Genomic DNA, 16,443 nt, shown 5'->3' on the forward strand with positions numbered 1-16,443 from the left:
AAAGACCAGCACATCCTCACCCCTTGATGGGACTTTTCACCATAAATCACTCGTGCAGATGGGGCTGACACCTCCCATCCCAAGGTAATAGGCCCAGCAAGCACAGTCGCAAGTAGCAGAGGGTAGCAGAAATTATGAGCTGAATGCAATAACCAATGAATACAGCATCCATGAGGCAGATACTGAATCTGAGTTGTGGAAAACCTGTCCTGATTGAAAAGCAAAAGACACAGCAGAGACAGAATAACATTGCTGGGAACCACAAGACAGACAGGAGGATGGCTGGTGTGGGATCCCAACACCAGAAGAAAGCACCAGTCTTGTACTCCTGTCCCAGTCAGTTCAGGCAGCTGGAAGGACACCAGATGAAGCAACAGGGCCAGGCTCTTCCCAAAGAGCATGTGGTGATCTTCACTCGGAGCGAGGTGCCTGAGCTGCTTCTCCAGAAGCCCCACTTCCTACAGGACATGTCTCTCCTACCAGCTCCCTGTGTGGTCAGAGGACCCAACACACACCAGCTGCTTTTGGAGGAACCTAGAGTCACCTCAGTGTGACTCAACACAAGCTGTGTGAATGAGCTACAGAGATGGAGCAGACATCAGCAAGAGGTGCTGAGGAGGCCACTGATCACCACAGCAGGAAACTGGGGGACGCTCATCCCTGCAGAGTGCCTTAAAAAGCAGAGAGAAGAACCACCTTCTGGGATACAGACACCGCAGTGATGATGCCTTCCTTGTCCATGAGCTACTTCTGCTGTAGCCTGCTCATTGGGAAGCCCTGCTGTGTGAGGACCTCGAAAGCAACCCCAGCAAGTACAGGCAGGATCAGAGACTTGCAGCCAGGGGAGGAATGTGGCAGCAGCAGAACTCAGCAGCCCCATGGCTGCTGTGCGGCAGAGATGCTATCAACATGGAAACAGGGCTGCCTCTCACAGCTGCGATGAGCCTCCACATCTGAGTGGAGGAGAAACACCCAGACACATGGTGTACAACCACAGAGAGCTGTAAAAACACCTGGAGAGGTTCAGCACCACGGCTTCAGGCCAGCCCTTGCCCCAGGCTGTCAGCGGAGCTCCTGCACAAGCACGGTGCAGCTCTGTGTTGCTTGGCCAAATGACGATCTGGCCTGCGGCGTTTTTCTTGGATGGAGTATTTGGGCAGAAAGGAGCTGGTTCTCGATATCTGTGGCAAGCAGGGGAGGAAGATGAAGTCATCGCACATTTCAGAAACAATTATCTGAGCAGGCAACAAACACTGCCTGTTCGATACGCACCCCCCCTCAGCCAAGGAACTCAAGATCTTGTGTGACACTTGCAGGTCACACGAATTCAGATTTTCATTTTAGGGGAACTACAGGAGAACAGTCTCTGCATTTGTAAGTGGAGCACACAGGAGGTGTAGGAGGAATTCAGGAGCTGATAACAAAATACCAACAGGAGCTGAGAACAAACTTGCACCACCAAAAGTTCTCTTAACACAGCTCCACCTCACCAAACAATCGACAGAAGCTGAAACAGTGCCAGACTCTCACACTGAGTGCTAAGGAGGAAAGGCAGGGTGGTACAGCTCTACAGATAGCTGGAACAAGGCACTGCCCTGCAGTGCTGAGGTCCATGTGGACTGTTGCTTCAAGGCAGAATGCTTTTTGGGATAGAAGGTCCTCTGCCTAAGCCAGCAAGTCCACCAGGCACAGCACTGCAGGTCTCGATGCAGCTGCAGAACAGAGCGAGAGCTACCTGCAGAGAAGCTTTAACAAGCACTGGGACCTGTGTGGTGCCTCTGTCAAGTTGAGGAACCCACACTATTTCCTGTGAGACTACCATGGGCAAACCCCAGACCCGCTTGTGTAAGACATCATGCCAGTTGTATGCGGAAAAGGTCAGCGTTCCGAGTCACGGCCCATGCCCAGTGAGTGGCACAGAGCTGGAGCTCTGCGGGTGCAAAAATCTCAACAACTCACACAGCTTCCCACAATCTCACAACAGGGCCAAACCCCAAACGCAGATGGCATTCAGCAGGTGGTCTTCTGCTGATCTCTGAAAGCATCAGGCCATAGGGCCAGCTGACTCAGACAGCACTTTCAAGCTACAAGGGAAAGCTAGACCACCCCAGCTTCACTTCATGACACAGTGCTCCTTCCAACAGGATCTGTACTGCCCAGTTTTGCAGAATACACACAAATGTTCAGGTTAGTCCTGAATTTCAGGATGTTTTGCTCCGTCTGATCTTCTGAAAGAACCAACTTTCTCTTTATCCTCCTGCTTCTGTGAGAGATCTTTTGGTCTCAAGTTTGAGCCTCCAGAGTGTTGGATGAAACATCAAAGTCAGCATCAACATCTGCTTCAGTCCTAGCGCTCGGTGCACTTGCCAATGTTGATGCCTCATCTCCAGTGCCAAACCCCCCAATATGGAGACACAGAACTGGGCCTGCTTGGTGAAGTTATGTTGATATGATGCTGCACTTGATATGATGCTGACTTGTCAAGACAATGCTGGAGCTTGCTCCTTCTCCATGCAGCTACAAGGCCCGCTGACATGTTAAGGACACACTCTGCCTTCATGATTCAGGAACGCAGAACAGTGCAGCCAGAAGATGGGAATGAAAGGAAGGACTGAGAGCAGGACAAAGTAGCTACTCCAGCCACGCATCCTGCCAGAGACCTTTCCTTCTGCCCACCACAAGATCAGCAGTATGGGGCGCAGGGAAGCATCCCAGCAGCAGGAGCATGGCTGCCCAGAAACCACTCCTCCTTGGCTGATTATGCTGCCACCACTTCAGCAAGAACCAGTGAAAGTGAAGTCTGTGTCCAACTACATCTAATCCAATTGCTGAAGCACACAATCACATCACTGGGCTGAGGTAATTAATCACTGCCAGCATTTTAATGCCACTGAGCCCAGTGTACAGAAAGCTCAAGTAACCTCCGTGCAATTCTCTACTCCAGATAAGAAGGTATTTAGAAGAGTTCAGAGGAATCCCACTTACCTGACTGCTTATTTACCAGTATCTTCATTAAAAGGAGCTTTAAACGAGTGGCCTTCCTCTGAGGAAGCAAACTCGGGCTTGGCTAAACAGAGCCGGTGCAACTTTCCAGAACAGAGTTATTGTCTCTGCACAGATCTCCCGTGCGTGTTTCCACAGGAGGATCTCTGGGCAAGTCCCGTCAGCTGCCGCGCGGCTGCATGTCAAGGCAGAGAGCAGGAGGAATGATGAAACCCGGCGTCACCGGGCAGGCACACAAAGGTGGCACTCTGCCGTGCACGCTCCCCGGCCCAGAACGCGACGGCACACACCGGCGGAGCATGAAAATGGGGATAGGAGGGACAAACAGCTCGGAGGCAGCACGTCTGGGCAGAGCAACCCATCACCACGTTTCTGAACTAAGAGATACAGGCTCCTCAAGGGTAAGAGCATGCCAGTCAGCGAGTCCGACACATTACGTGCACAAAGGACACTCTGGAGCGTGAAATTTAGGAAACAAGAGTTTCCGTGCTTGCCCAGCTCTGGACGTACCCTGAAACGCAGGCAGCATTCCCTCCAACAGCCTGTGTTATAAGCAAGGGAAACCTGCTGAAAATAACTTTGGGGATTATTTCCAACCTCAATGGCTTCAGCCATGTTCACAGCTCCAGGCTGCTGCACCCAGGATAAGTCATGGAAAGGGAGGTACAGGAGGGCAACTGCACAGGGATGCATTCATCACACACAGACTGACCAGCAGGCAGCTGCTGCAAGAGAACAGGCAAGGAGTCAGAAGGAAGATTCACTGCTAGTGTAGTTCCCTGCTCAGAGCAACAGCATCCTGTCCCCACGGTACTGAGCAGGCATCAGCAGTGACAGTAGCTTTACACCAAGACTGGCTGTCTCTCTAAAAGACAAGTTCATCCACAAGGTTTTGGCTTAATGCAACAATCACAACTACCTGTTTAGAGCCAGCCGTGCATCAAACTCAAAGTAGCAGCCAGCTCAGCATCAGAGATCAGACTGAAAGAGAAAGCTGCTTTAGGAGAGAGAGCCCAGATGAGTGCTCTGGCAGACTCTCGCACCCTCTGTCCCTTGCAGCCAGTTGACAAGCTTGCTGTTATTAGCTGGTCACCTCAAACACCATCAGTCCAGAAGGTACAAGCCAAGCTGTACTCAACTCCTCACCCTAGAACTGCATTTCAACACACTTCTGCAGCTATGCCCACCTTGTATTGTCACCAAGCTATTTGCCCAACAGACCTGACACCTAGCTCAAAGGATATCCACACAGAAAAGATGCTGCTTCTCAGTCTTGTTCCTTCCTGTATTTGTGCACTGTCTGTCTCCAGCACATCTGGTGTCAGTAACAGCAAACCCTGACACTGAAAAACAAATCCTGAGGAAAAAACGCAAACGCAAACAAAACCAAACCAGCAGTGCTGAAACTGTGTGCTGGGCAGGGAAGTGAGCAGCACCCTCCTGCTGATGGGGAGCTTGCTGCAAACTGTCACTGACTTGTTGCTTCACATCACACATGCCACAAGCAGCTTCATGAAGCCTGAACAGGAAGTGGTCACAGCAATCAGTACCTCACAGCGGGTTTTTGGTAAAGCACCAAAATATTGAACTTTCCTGTAGCTAAGAGGAACCTTTCTACTAACTTCCATTACCTTCTGTTTGCGCCAATGAGGAGGAATGAAGCCTTCCCATACCCCTCTCATTTGTGCATCTTGTGTCTCCCCTTGGCCAACAAAACCTGCTCGTGGCTCTCTCGCAGCCTGGGACCAGAGGCACTGATGGATGCCTCTGCTCCAAGTACTGAGCGAGCAGCTGGGGCAAGGTGGACTTCTCACCACCCAGCACAGGCTTTGTGCTCATGAGGATGTGCGATCTCCAGCTCCTCATGCAGAGGGAATGCAGAGGCAGCACCAAGACAGAAAAGATGCAAAAAGCAGAATTCGCCTTTCACCCTGCCCCATATCGCATCTGCCTGTCCAGAAGCTGGGCCACCACACTATCCTTCCCAGCCTGGGACTCTGCTCCCAGGAAGAACTCTTGCTCTGGCAAAGGTAAACACATGGGATACAATCCTGGTACCCCCCTGCCTCCAGCAAGAGCTGTGCAGGTGAGGAAACAGCATCAGCAGCTCCTGGAACCCCAGCCAGAGTACTCCTACAGAGCTGTGTGCAAGGGGCACTGCAGAGCAGCAGCAGAAACACCAAGGACACCGGAGCTGGACACAGAGCATTTTACTTTCCCTGCAGAGTACGCTTCCCTCACAAGGTGCAGTGATAAGACTTCTGGAGGCAAGCACCTTCCCCAGCCTCCTGCAGCCCCAAGGAGGCAGGAGAGGATTATTGTGGTACCCACAAGCACCTCTAGACTACACACTTGCACATTGACCTGACATTTCCTGGCAGACCATGTGGATGTCCCACTGCCTGTCAATCTTGCAGCATGTGTGCCACTTGTCCTATGCTTGAGCCATGCCCCAAACAGCCGCTGTGCCTGACCCGCCGCAGTGACCGGCAGCTGCAGATTTTGGCTCGGTAAGACTTCTGGCTCTTGGATGAAAGCTTCAGCAACCACAATCAATCCCTTCCTCCCACTTAGTTATTCCCAGACAGCCAACTCAGATTGTATCTTCAAGTGCATTCAGTTGAAAGGAAACTCAGATATTATCTTCCCAAGTATTTAGAAGGCCTCAGAGATCATTTTTTCCCTGTAATTACAAACATCACAGCCAGGTAGAACTGCCATTTTCCTCGCTGCTGGCAGCAAGCAAATTAGGATATGAATCCCCACCAACAAGCCAAAGCAGAGTGACAGCTTCACCAGTGCAACTCCATATGCCTTGCATCCCTTGAGCCAGCCCTGTCACAAGGGAAGGCTGGTGGAGAAAGGTGATGGGGATCAAAGGTATAAAATGGATCCTTCCTGGAAGAAGCTGGTAGAGAACAAAGTGAGATGGGACAATTTCATAGAAGGCAGAGTTACCAGGGCAGCATTTCTGGCTCAACCAGCACTGTGTGACAGATAGCAGGGTCCCAGGATGGCATGCAGTCAAACGGTGGCTCACATTCCTCTCCAGGCATCTTCTCCAGGCTGTTACTGGAAAGGGCACAGAGGCTAAGTATACAGCTGTAGCAGGGCAGGGGAAGGGTCTGTCTGGCAAAGGGCATGCAGTTTAACGTGGTTTTGGCTCTATTTGCATTTCCAGTGTGTAGCCAGCCAGAGCAAGCCCCTAAAAACTCTACTACTGGTAACTCCTGGTTTTGTCTAGAAACAGAGCGAGAGTGTAAAAATCTGAATATTTATTTCTGTGCTTAAGGGAATGTAAGCTAAAGCTAGTACTAAAATCCACAGGAAATTAAACTACAAAAGGTTAAAAAAAGAGCAAACCAACAAAACAAAAGCAAGACCTCCTTCCATACAAATGCCATGAAAATGCATATTTTGAAGATAAACACAACATGTGTTTTATGTGTGTATATATACACATGTACACAAGATGGAGTAAAAACCAGAACTCAAAGCATCAGGATAAAATAGGTATTTCTGACCCTAAATTTCTTCTTTGTAAGGAAAGCTTCGTATCTTTGTCGGACATTAATTCTGATGAAGACCACGGCGCTACAGAAGAGCATTTCAGCAGGAGCCATCCAGGACAGAGGACACCAAGGCTGGCAGAAGTCCATCAGCGGAGACCAAAGCACTGTTCCGAAATATTAGAGCAATTTTAATTTGGACCATGACAGAGTTATCTCAGTGGTTTGCATACACAACACAGACCAGTCCCCATGACAGTGCACTCAGATTTGAGGAGCACTAATTACTAGAAACATTGGAAGTAGAAGATAGAGGACTCTCGAGATAAATTCCTAGGCCCTCCATAGGCTCACTGTGCTGTAGCAGCTTGTGTTCACTGAAGTCTGATTCTAGGCTTTCTAGAAATAATTTTCACAGGGGGCCAATGGGTTTACAAGTGAATTTGGCAGGTAGAAAGCCAAGTTTTATGTAGCTTTAAAACTGAATGTGGATTTTTGTACCAAAATACAAGTCTTCAGGTACACAAAGATGCGCCCAGACTGTCTCTCAGCCATCCCATCCATGAAAGGCACAAAGGGTAACTTCTAAAATAGCAAAATACACTTTGTTTATAGGGCAGTCTAACAAGATATCTAGAGGACCCGTTGGCAGCCCTCATGAGAAAGTATAGTTGAGGCACCTGACAAGAAAAGAAAGTACACAAAACCAAGAAGCAAGATACAAGACTTTATAAATGCAAGGCCTACGAGGCATCAGAGCCCAATCTCGTATTCCTCAGTGGGCAGGTCGTTCCCCAGCTAGTGCCAGAGGACTTGTGCAAGAGCAGCTGGTGCGACAGTCACCCGTGTGTCCTGTCCCCCGGTGTCACTCACCATCCACCAGCTGTTTCAAGCCTAATTCACACCAGCTAATGACCTTTGATAGAAGTCACCCAGCTGGAAAGCTGGTTTCCATCAAGGATGCTGCTTCGGAAACGAGTTTAAACCGAAGCACCATCATGGATGGGCGAGCACAGTCTTTCCTTCACCCCATGCTCCAAAGGGACAAAATCATCCATAAGCCTCCAGCAGCACCTGAAACCTCAGCTGAAGCCTGGAAAAATACTTCTTCCCTAAGCTGCTCTGCTGTACTATGTAGATGTTCTCTCCAGATGTAGTCATGAGCACTGAAACTGATGAGGCTAAAAAGATTTGCATCTCTTGCTTGATTTCTTTATTGAATTAAAGGCTGAACAAAAAACCCTTATTGAGCCTTCAGAGAACCAACACGGAAGAGAAACAACGAATATCCTAATTGCAGAGGAAGCTTCCACTGGACATTTTGTCTTATTAAGAACTAAAGAGTACACACAAAAAGAGAAAGACACAGAGGGATGAACTCTCATTTCTAGCAAGGCAGGAAATCTTACTGAAGTTTCTGCCACAGTTTGGCTTTCGGAGCACACTGTACAAGTCACACAGAGGAGTGTGGCAAGCTTTGGCACGTCCTTTAGCCAAAACTCTCCCACCTACTCTATTTTTTTACTGAATAACAAAGGTATAGAGCTCTTTCTGTCAAATTAGCAAGTAGAAGCTTAGAGGGGTGAAGGACAGTCCTGAAAATCACCTTCTTAAGAAACCTGATCATAATTCCAAATCCCCTTCTGCAGGAAAGCCTTCTGAGGCTCCAGCTCTGGCAGTACACCTGAGCCTGGCCAGAGGGCTTGTGGCAGGACACCCACCCATATTTTGACCTGGGAATGGCAGAGTACTTTTCTCATCACCAGCACAGCACCGAGAACAGCATTCAGGCTCTCCTGGGATATGCCAGTACAGCAGCCACCGGCAAGCATCAGCTTTGCTAATGGTTCTGAAAGAGGCAAGGAACTGCAGGAGCACCCAGAGCAGGCAGTTTGGGCAGGAGTTCCTCCAGTGAGAGGAACAAACAGCCCAAAGGCTGCAGGCACTAAATACAGGTCTGAAAATAAGGAAAACTTGATGGAGGTTTTGTATTCTGAGAGTCGCCTCAAAATGCTGTTTGGCTGGAGTCTTCTGTGGAGAGGCAGCCGCATTCCAAGGGTTTATAATCACCTTCTGGGAATTCCACAAAATTCCTCAGATAATGAAATATTTCGAGCAAGTCCTTGAAAATGTTTAAGCACCATAACTTCCTACAGGTTGATGTCACTAAGCTCAGGACTGGAAGGCAAGGATCAGGCATTCTTCCCTACCTGCCAGGGACCTGACTGCCACGCACAAGATTGCTGCTCCTACCAAAGGGGATTAAAGCACAAAAGGCTGACATGAAGTGGATGTACAAAACAAGGCAAGTGACACCAACAAAAAGCCATTTTCAGCACTTTGGTTATGTATGCAGCATCATTTATATCCTTTGTGGCAGCGTAACTAAGGGCAGACACATTCTGTTTAGAAACAGCCCGCTGTTCCATCGGCTTTACCACCCCACCCTACAACTCCAAGCCAAGGCATTAAGATTCAACTTTATGGAGTTGCTCAGCCCTTATTTATTACTCAGCTAGCAAGACTGCCACAGCTCTTCATTTAAATCTGTTTACCACCCAGTGATTTATGCAGAGCAGCCAGGGCATCAGCCATGGACCTGCAACTTTTGATGTTTTCTCATGAAAACTATTCTAAATGCTTCTTGGCAGAATGAGATATAAATGATCCAACTTTAACCATCAAGCATAAAATGGGAAAGCTGCAGAATGAAGCAGCACTGCTCCCATGCCACAGGGGCAGAGAAAGCTTCTGGAGGAGGAATTAACTCCCTAAAGATCAGCAGCTTCCAGCTGGACAGCACATTCCTTTAAACCCACAGAACTTCAGGAATCACTATAAACCACCAAAGGGACAAGCTCTTCCTCCAGGTACACACTTTTATAGATGTCTTCTCCTCTTGCTAGAGATCAGGGGGCAAAGAGCTGGACTGCTTCAGTAGAACTGCTCCTCACAATAATCTCTGGCCTCAGCTTCTGATCACACAGTAAGTGCAACAAAGATCACTGATGGCACAAGCTTACTGAGGCAGAAGGACAGTAAGTGGCTTCACAGGTCCATCTGCTTCCCAACTGCTCTGGTGCAAGAAGATTGATTTAAATGAAAAAGCAAAGACAAGCACCTTAAAAAAGACAAGACAGTGACAGAATCCGCACCACATTCCTGCAGCATTAATTTCACTCTGTTATCGTTCAGCTAAATTATCTTGTTTACCTGCATTATGTAATTAAAAAACATCCCTCATCTGGTTTTGACCATGGCTTTAGTGGCTTCATCCACAGGAGCAGGAAGGCTGGAGCTGCTCATCACAAGTCCACCAAGGCAGAAACAGCTCCAGCTTTTCTCCCCACTCCACTCTGGTATGGAGAAACCATGAGACAGGTTGAATTATTTCAAGGAGAGACCACACTACTTCACTGGAAGCCACATCAGTGGGATTTAGGCTTTTTTAAACAAAAACATTCTGCCCCATCCACATGGATACAGGATGCATTCAGTCACAGGGCTCACTGCTTACATCAGGAACAGTGCCTTAAGGGTCTGGCCAAAAAGGGCCAGAGAAGCAGCCCTGTCACACACAAAGCCAGGACGATGGACTAAATACATTGCAGGGCAACACGGTCCCTCTGCAAGCAGCATAGCACTGCAAAAGAAGCTTCAAAGATTGCTCCGAGCAATCCCCCTGCAGCAATGTCAAATGCAAACATCCTGTCATTCCCAGTACCCAAATTCCACAAACAAGAAAGTCCAAAGGACTTAAAAACAGGATCAAACTGTCCTGCTCAGGCACCGCACAGTTATTTATATATGTATGTCCAGGGACCCGAGGACAAACTGGATAAGGGCAGAGTGCCCACAGGAAAAAGGAGAGGCAGGGAGACAGCAAGGACAAGACAAGGAAAACTGATGGATTTCTTCCATAAGCAGCCACAGTACTCACGTAGCGTAACACATCTGTGACAGTTAACTAGCTGGCATGGCATCTGGTATCAGTCCTAAAAAACGGTCCCAAGGATGTACCACAGCACAAAAATCCACTAATTTCTCCCTTCCTCACAGGAAATCTGTCCTGTACAGGCCAGAGGGGTTGAAAACAAGACCTGCATGTTTTTGAGAGGAACACCACTCCCCCAAATTACAGCTTATTTCCAACAGGGTGAGCACAGGCTGCATCCCTCTGTTTTGACTTGCCATTGCAGTTCTACACAGAAGGACTGAGCTCTGCATTCCCAGCACACTGACTTTGTGTCCCGCTGCTTCCTTGGTGACAGTCCGGATGGTGAAGGGACAGCAGCACGGACTCAGAGCTGCACATGGACATGGAAGATGGCAATGCTTACCCTCCTCCTGCTCAAGTGAGCAGATTAAAACATGAATTTAGGTTGTAAAGAGGAAAAAACAAATGAAATAAGATGGGCCAGATCCTGTACTGACTTCTTTCCCAGTGCAGAGTAACACGGCAGAGCATGTGATGATGGCTACCTACTCCCTCTACAAGAATCCCAGGAATGGGGACAAAGTCATTACAGCTCCTATGTATGAAGCAGCAAAACAACTGGATGCCATTCTGAGGCAAGAAGAAAAATTAAATCAGTTCAAGCCTCTCTGATCCAAGAATCATCTCTTCTTGCTCGCTACATGTGCTTTGGATACCCAAAAACCACTGTCCCCTTCCTTTGTGTCTGTATTTCTTAGCCAAGTTTGGCATACCCAAGACTTCATAATCCTTTGCAACAGCAGTGCCTCTATGCCCATACTGTCATTACTTCAAGCTCTACTCCCATAGAGCCATCTTCTCTCCCTCAAGGCAGCCAGAACAGAGCAGGACCCAGCCCTAGGCACAGTCTGTGCGGACCCCAGGAGAGAAATGAGGATAACCCCACTTCCCAACTCAACAACAACCTGTAGAAGTCCTAAGTGTTCCTGAGAGCATCTAGAGCCTGTAACAGCAGAAAAATACATTTATCCTTAATCACTCCAAGTCTTTTCTTCTCCATCCCCCCCCCCCCCCCCAAGTCACTCTTGCTTTGATTTCTGCTCAGCACTGCCTGTTCTTCATTAACAGTGTGATGCCCAAATACAAGTAATTAGTTTAAGAGGTCATTGCATTACTAGCACCCACTGGACACTCCTTGCTGCTCACACAGGCTGTTCTTAGATACAAGTAAACCTGAAACACTTCCCAGAAAAACCTGATGGTTCATTGCTATCAAATGGCATAGGAGAACATAAACAGTTTAGCAAGAGGGCTGTATGAAGAGAGATGCTCAAGCACCACAGGAAAAACGCAGCCTCGGAGTTGCAGAGAGGCCGTTAAGCTCTGAAGGTGTGTTGTTCAGCTTGCCTTCGCTTCACAGTGCTGCTGCAGATGTGAGGAAACAATTAAACTGCTTATCACAGTATGTCCCATTCAGCCTCCAGAACGGGAGAGCAATTCCAATCCCCAGGTGGCAAGCACAGCAATTAGGTACCCAATTATGTGCACCAAAGCTTTGCTTATGTTGTTTTACTTCAGTGGTTATATAGTATTTCCTCGGCTGTCACTAAAAGACTTTTAAGTCCATGAACAACCTGTAAAGTCTCAGCTGAGACCCGGCTGCATGTTGCATGGCATGCAGAAGCAGCCAGATGTGGGCAGGTGACTTCCAAGTCGTTCAGCAGAGCCCGTTACAAAGCCTGGTCACAGCTGTCATCATTTCCTCACCTGGAGGGGCTCAACTTAAAGTTTTAAACTAAAACCACAGTTACACTGCAGCCAGGCTCAGCCTCCAGCTCCATCTTGGAAGAGCAGCTCTGGATTGGCACTTGAGCCTCTTCTGGACTTAATAATGGGCTGTCGAGGGAAAATGTGGTTTAGCAGCTCAGTCCATCCCTTATAAAGCAGAGACACTGTGCCAAAAATAAGCTGGCTTACTAGTTAGAGTGACCAACCGCTCACTTAGCAGTCTCTGATGATCAAAGCCCTGTCTGCACCACAGCACACTGGACAGGAGAGGATACTCCCTCCATGAAGGTGTTTCACATCAAGCAGTTAGCTGTTTTTAAAGTAGTAGATGGCCAGGACTCTTTTGCCAGCCTCCCCAGAGGAAACGTTTTCTTCCAGCTCAGACAAGGTCTCTAGTGCAGCTTTGCTGCATCTGCAGCCCTGTCTGCTGAAGGGGCTGGGCTCCCCTGGCAGTTCCGTACCTGGCACTTCCCAAAGTCATGTACGACAACAGCTACAACAGCTGTGGGGAGAAAAATCACTGTAACGTTCAAGAATGATGCAGTTTTGGGACTTCTCAAATATAACCGTAAATTCAGTGCTATCCTCCAAAGGCCTTTGCTGTCCTATTGCAGTAAAGCCCAGAGCAAACAAAACCATATTCCAGAACTGAAGCACCTTCCACAAAACAAAACAGGGAAAAAAACCAAACTTTCAGAGATGCCTGGTGCCTCCCACGGCAGGGCAGCTGCAGGAGACAGGCTGCCTCTCAGTTATTCTTCAAAACCTTATGCCAGCTGGAAGGTTTGCTCATCAGGCTGAGCCTAACCCCACAACAGCACATGATGTTGCTCTAAGGTAACACAGCCAATTCCCAAAACATCAAGGTTACAAAGTGAGTTGAAAAAAGAATACCTGAGAATTAAGGTTGTCCATGAGCTGGTCACAGGAAGCACCACAATTCACTCCTATTCTTCAACCTTATTGCAGCTCCTTGTTCTCTCTCCCTCTGAGACAGGCAAGCCTTTCACCCATCCATGGCTGTCAGCAAGCAGCCCAGGAGAGACAGGGCAGGATCCTGCTCCAGGGCTGCGGTGGCCAGTGGCAGCACCTCCCTTCTTCCCTCCCACCCTCAGCAGTGATTCAGCCCCTCGGGCTGGGCTGGAAAAAGGCCCTGGACAGGATCTTTGCAAACCTTAACTGGGCAGATCAAGTCCATAAAGCACTGGTGAACTGGGAGCCTTTCAGACGCCTGTAACCTGATAAGATAATAAAATAGAGGGCATTTTTGTTGGAGAGGAGATGGCACATCCTTGCTGCCAACCTTCCATTGTGCCAGGCCAAATACCTCTCAATGCAGGCAGTTAGGTCCTAAAGCTGCCTCGGTTGTTTTTTTTTTTATCCTTTAACACTTGGAAATGCATGTACTGCTTTTGATGAAAAGCCCAAACAAAGCCTGAGGCAGGGACACAGCATGGGAAATTCCAGTGCAAGCAATTAAGTTCAAGAGTTAAATGCAACTCCACTGTCAGTCTCTTCTCTGCAACAGTAGTGTCACTGCAACTGGTGTGGCCAAGACACTCACTGCTCCTTCACACAGGCCTGTCAAGGAAGAGCTATCACAGCGGCTAAAGCAGGCTACCCCACACCCAGTGACTGACTGAGTCCACTCCAAATGGGAATGAGTTCGGGGAAGTCTGCAAGAGTGAGCTCTGGCCAAATCACTTCAACTGGGAGGCAACTCCTTTGGAATGTGCTAAGGGGTTTACAGCATCTGGACGTGCGTGCTCCTACGATACGCCCTGCTCCATCCCAGCCTCCGATGGACAATTCCCCTTGAAGGCAGCTCCATGGGAGCATTACTCACAGGCTGACCCACTTCCAGCCATGAGGCAAGCAGACTGAAGAGGTGCCTCCTTGGGATGCTGGTTTCCAACTGGTCCATGATCGAGGGGGCACACAGAATGAACTTAGGTGGCAGCGCAATGGCACTGTGATTAGCATCACTCCTCCCTAAACTGGTACCTTCCTGACTACAGAATCTAGACTATATTAAAACCTGAAGGAAGCACCTCCCAATGCACTGTTTGCCTGAGCAGAGTTTGAAAGTATCATTTTGCTGCTGCAAAAGGTTATGTTCCTGAGATCTTTTCTCAATGCCATAGTGCTGCCTGCTCCATCATGTCCACTGCTTTTCTTCCTTGAGAAAGCTATTTCTTTCTTTCACTTTCTTTCTTTCCACTTTCTTCCACAAAACCAAGAAACAATCTGAAGAAAAACTGATAAGAGGACTCGTGCCTTCATTTTACTTATTTTTTTTAAAGATACCAGCTATCTACATCAGTAGTGTCCTTATGAAGGTACTGGAAATGGGTGCCCCAAGGCACTGCAGGCAACAGCACTTTCCAGACCAGCTGAAGTAGCCTATCAAAACTCCCCACAAGTCATTGAAGGAGAGGTCTAATCACATCACCTACAAGTCTACACTTATTGTGCGTATTGCAAGCACCAGCACACAGAATAGGAGTGGATCCGAAGCACTGGGATAACTCATGCTCTGACACAAGCTCGTCAGCTGGAATGAAAGTTTAGAGGCTGGGAAAAGCATCCATAATGTCACTTGTGACAGCAGGTTTGCTCTGCTTGTAACATACCCTGCCAACACACCCGGTGAAAAGCTGCTTAGAGATCAACCGATAAAGGCTTTTCACCATTCAGCCTGTTATTTCATGTAAATCAGGTTGCCCTGCTACAAAAAGGCATCTCCATATGAAGAGCAAGGTGCTCAAAAAATCCGGAGCAGCCTCATCAAGACAAGTTTAAGAAGTACTCCCACCAGGGCTGAATCCCTTCAGACCACAACCCCCCCACGATCAGAAGGTCCTGCTCCCCTTTCTATGGGTGCACTTCTGCACTCCAGAGCTGCAGTCTTCTCACACACTTGTCAATGCAGGTGATCTCCTCCAAGTATTGCCACCTTACAACAGGGGTTTGTCCACAGAAATAATTCCAGGCTCTTCTGAGATACGAGTCGTGCTCTGAAAAGCAACAGCGCATCAAATTCAATTAACTCATCGAGTCTGCCTTCTGCTTGGCCAACGTGGAAGGCGGATTTCCCAGAGCCCATCCCCAAGATGTAACATGTTATTTACTAGGTATGCTGCCGTGACCCTTCCAGTGGGTGACCTCGAGGGTCTGCCTCCACCCCACACTCCTCCCGGGTGCCTGGAGCAGGGAGTCCTGCACAGAGCATGCCACGATGCAGGAAAAAGATGGGAAAACTACACCGCTCTTATCTTGAACCCCGGTAGAGGCTGGAGGGGTTGGAGAGGACACACACAAATGGAGCCAGAGGCAAACAGTTCCTCTTTAGAGGAATAAACCACTCGTCAGCCTGTCATGATTGATAAGTACATCTGCCAGTCCCCACCTGCTGTTCACATTCCTGGCATTTCTTTCTGCAGCATTTTCTCCCTGAGAAGGGACCCGCTGCTTATCAACTGCTGCAGAGATTTAAAGGTAGCGAAACAGGGCCCAGCTTAAACAAAATGAAGAGATTTCAGGCCCCAAGCACACCAGTTTTTCTTGCATCGCATCAGGGAGCCTGCTGCAGGGGGTTATACCAGCAGCCCTAGAAGATTCAGAAACTTGTAATGGGTGTTAAGCACTCCCCTTTGCTCATTACTGCCATCATACCGCTATTAAATTCCTTGCAGATAAAGCAGGGGCTCCAGAAAATCTCTGTAGCCTCCAGCCATGCATGCCAAAGTCATTTTCTGTACTGGTCAACCACCCCTAGAACAAAAGGGAGATAGGGGTGAACACACGCCAGCCTCCCCAGCAGGGTGAAGGCTTCACTGCCTTTCCCACAGCGGAGGGATGATGAGCACAGACAGCCGGGAGGGCTGCAGGACAGCTGCTCACAGCAGTGACAGATAGTCCTGGGAATGAAGGAGCTGGAGTTCCGCTCTGGTCTTCAGCCCTGGACATGGGCTGGAGCTCCCTCCTTAGTTTTAACACAGCAAGAAGGTGAAGGAAAATAGACTGGTACAATTATAGCAGAGCCTCTGAGCAGAAGGCTGCAGCAGCTCTGCTCTGGAGCCAGGCTGAGAGAGCTGGGCTGGGTCAGCCTGGAGAAGAGAAGGCTCCTGAAGGGGAGACCTGAGAGCAGCTCCAGTGCCTAAAGGGGCTGCAGGAAAGCTGGAGAGGGGCTTTGGACAAGGGATG

At 48.7% G+C, this 16,443-nt stretch overlaps 1 protein-coding gene across 5 annotated transcripts in view; it reads right to left on the bottom strand.

Moving 5' to 3' along the window:
* The window catches only part of DAG1 (dystroglycan 1), a 52,570-nt gene that overhangs the window by 17,357 nt on the left and 18,770 nt on the right, over positions 1-16,443 (bottom strand). Inside the window, exon 1 of one of the 5 annotated variants that reach the window (XM_062610145.1) lies at positions 15,913-15,934. The exons of the other annotated variants lie outside the window; for them this stretch is intronic. The gene's annotated coding sequence lies outside the window, so the exon portion shown is untranslated. Of the gene's footprint in view, positions 1-15,912; positions 15,935-16,443 lie in introns of those variants that run through there. 5 annotated transcript variants of the gene reach the window in all.

Source organism: Pezoporus occidentalis, unplaced genomic scaffold (genome assembly GCF_034315485.1).
Source record: "Pezoporus occidentalis ecotype Australia unplaced genomic scaffold, CSIRO_AGI_Poc_V1 ctg145, whole genome shotgun sequence".
Taxonomy (NCBI): domain Eukaryota; kingdom Metazoa; phylum Chordata; class Aves; order Psittaciformes; family Psittacidae; genus Pezoporus; species Pezoporus occidentalis.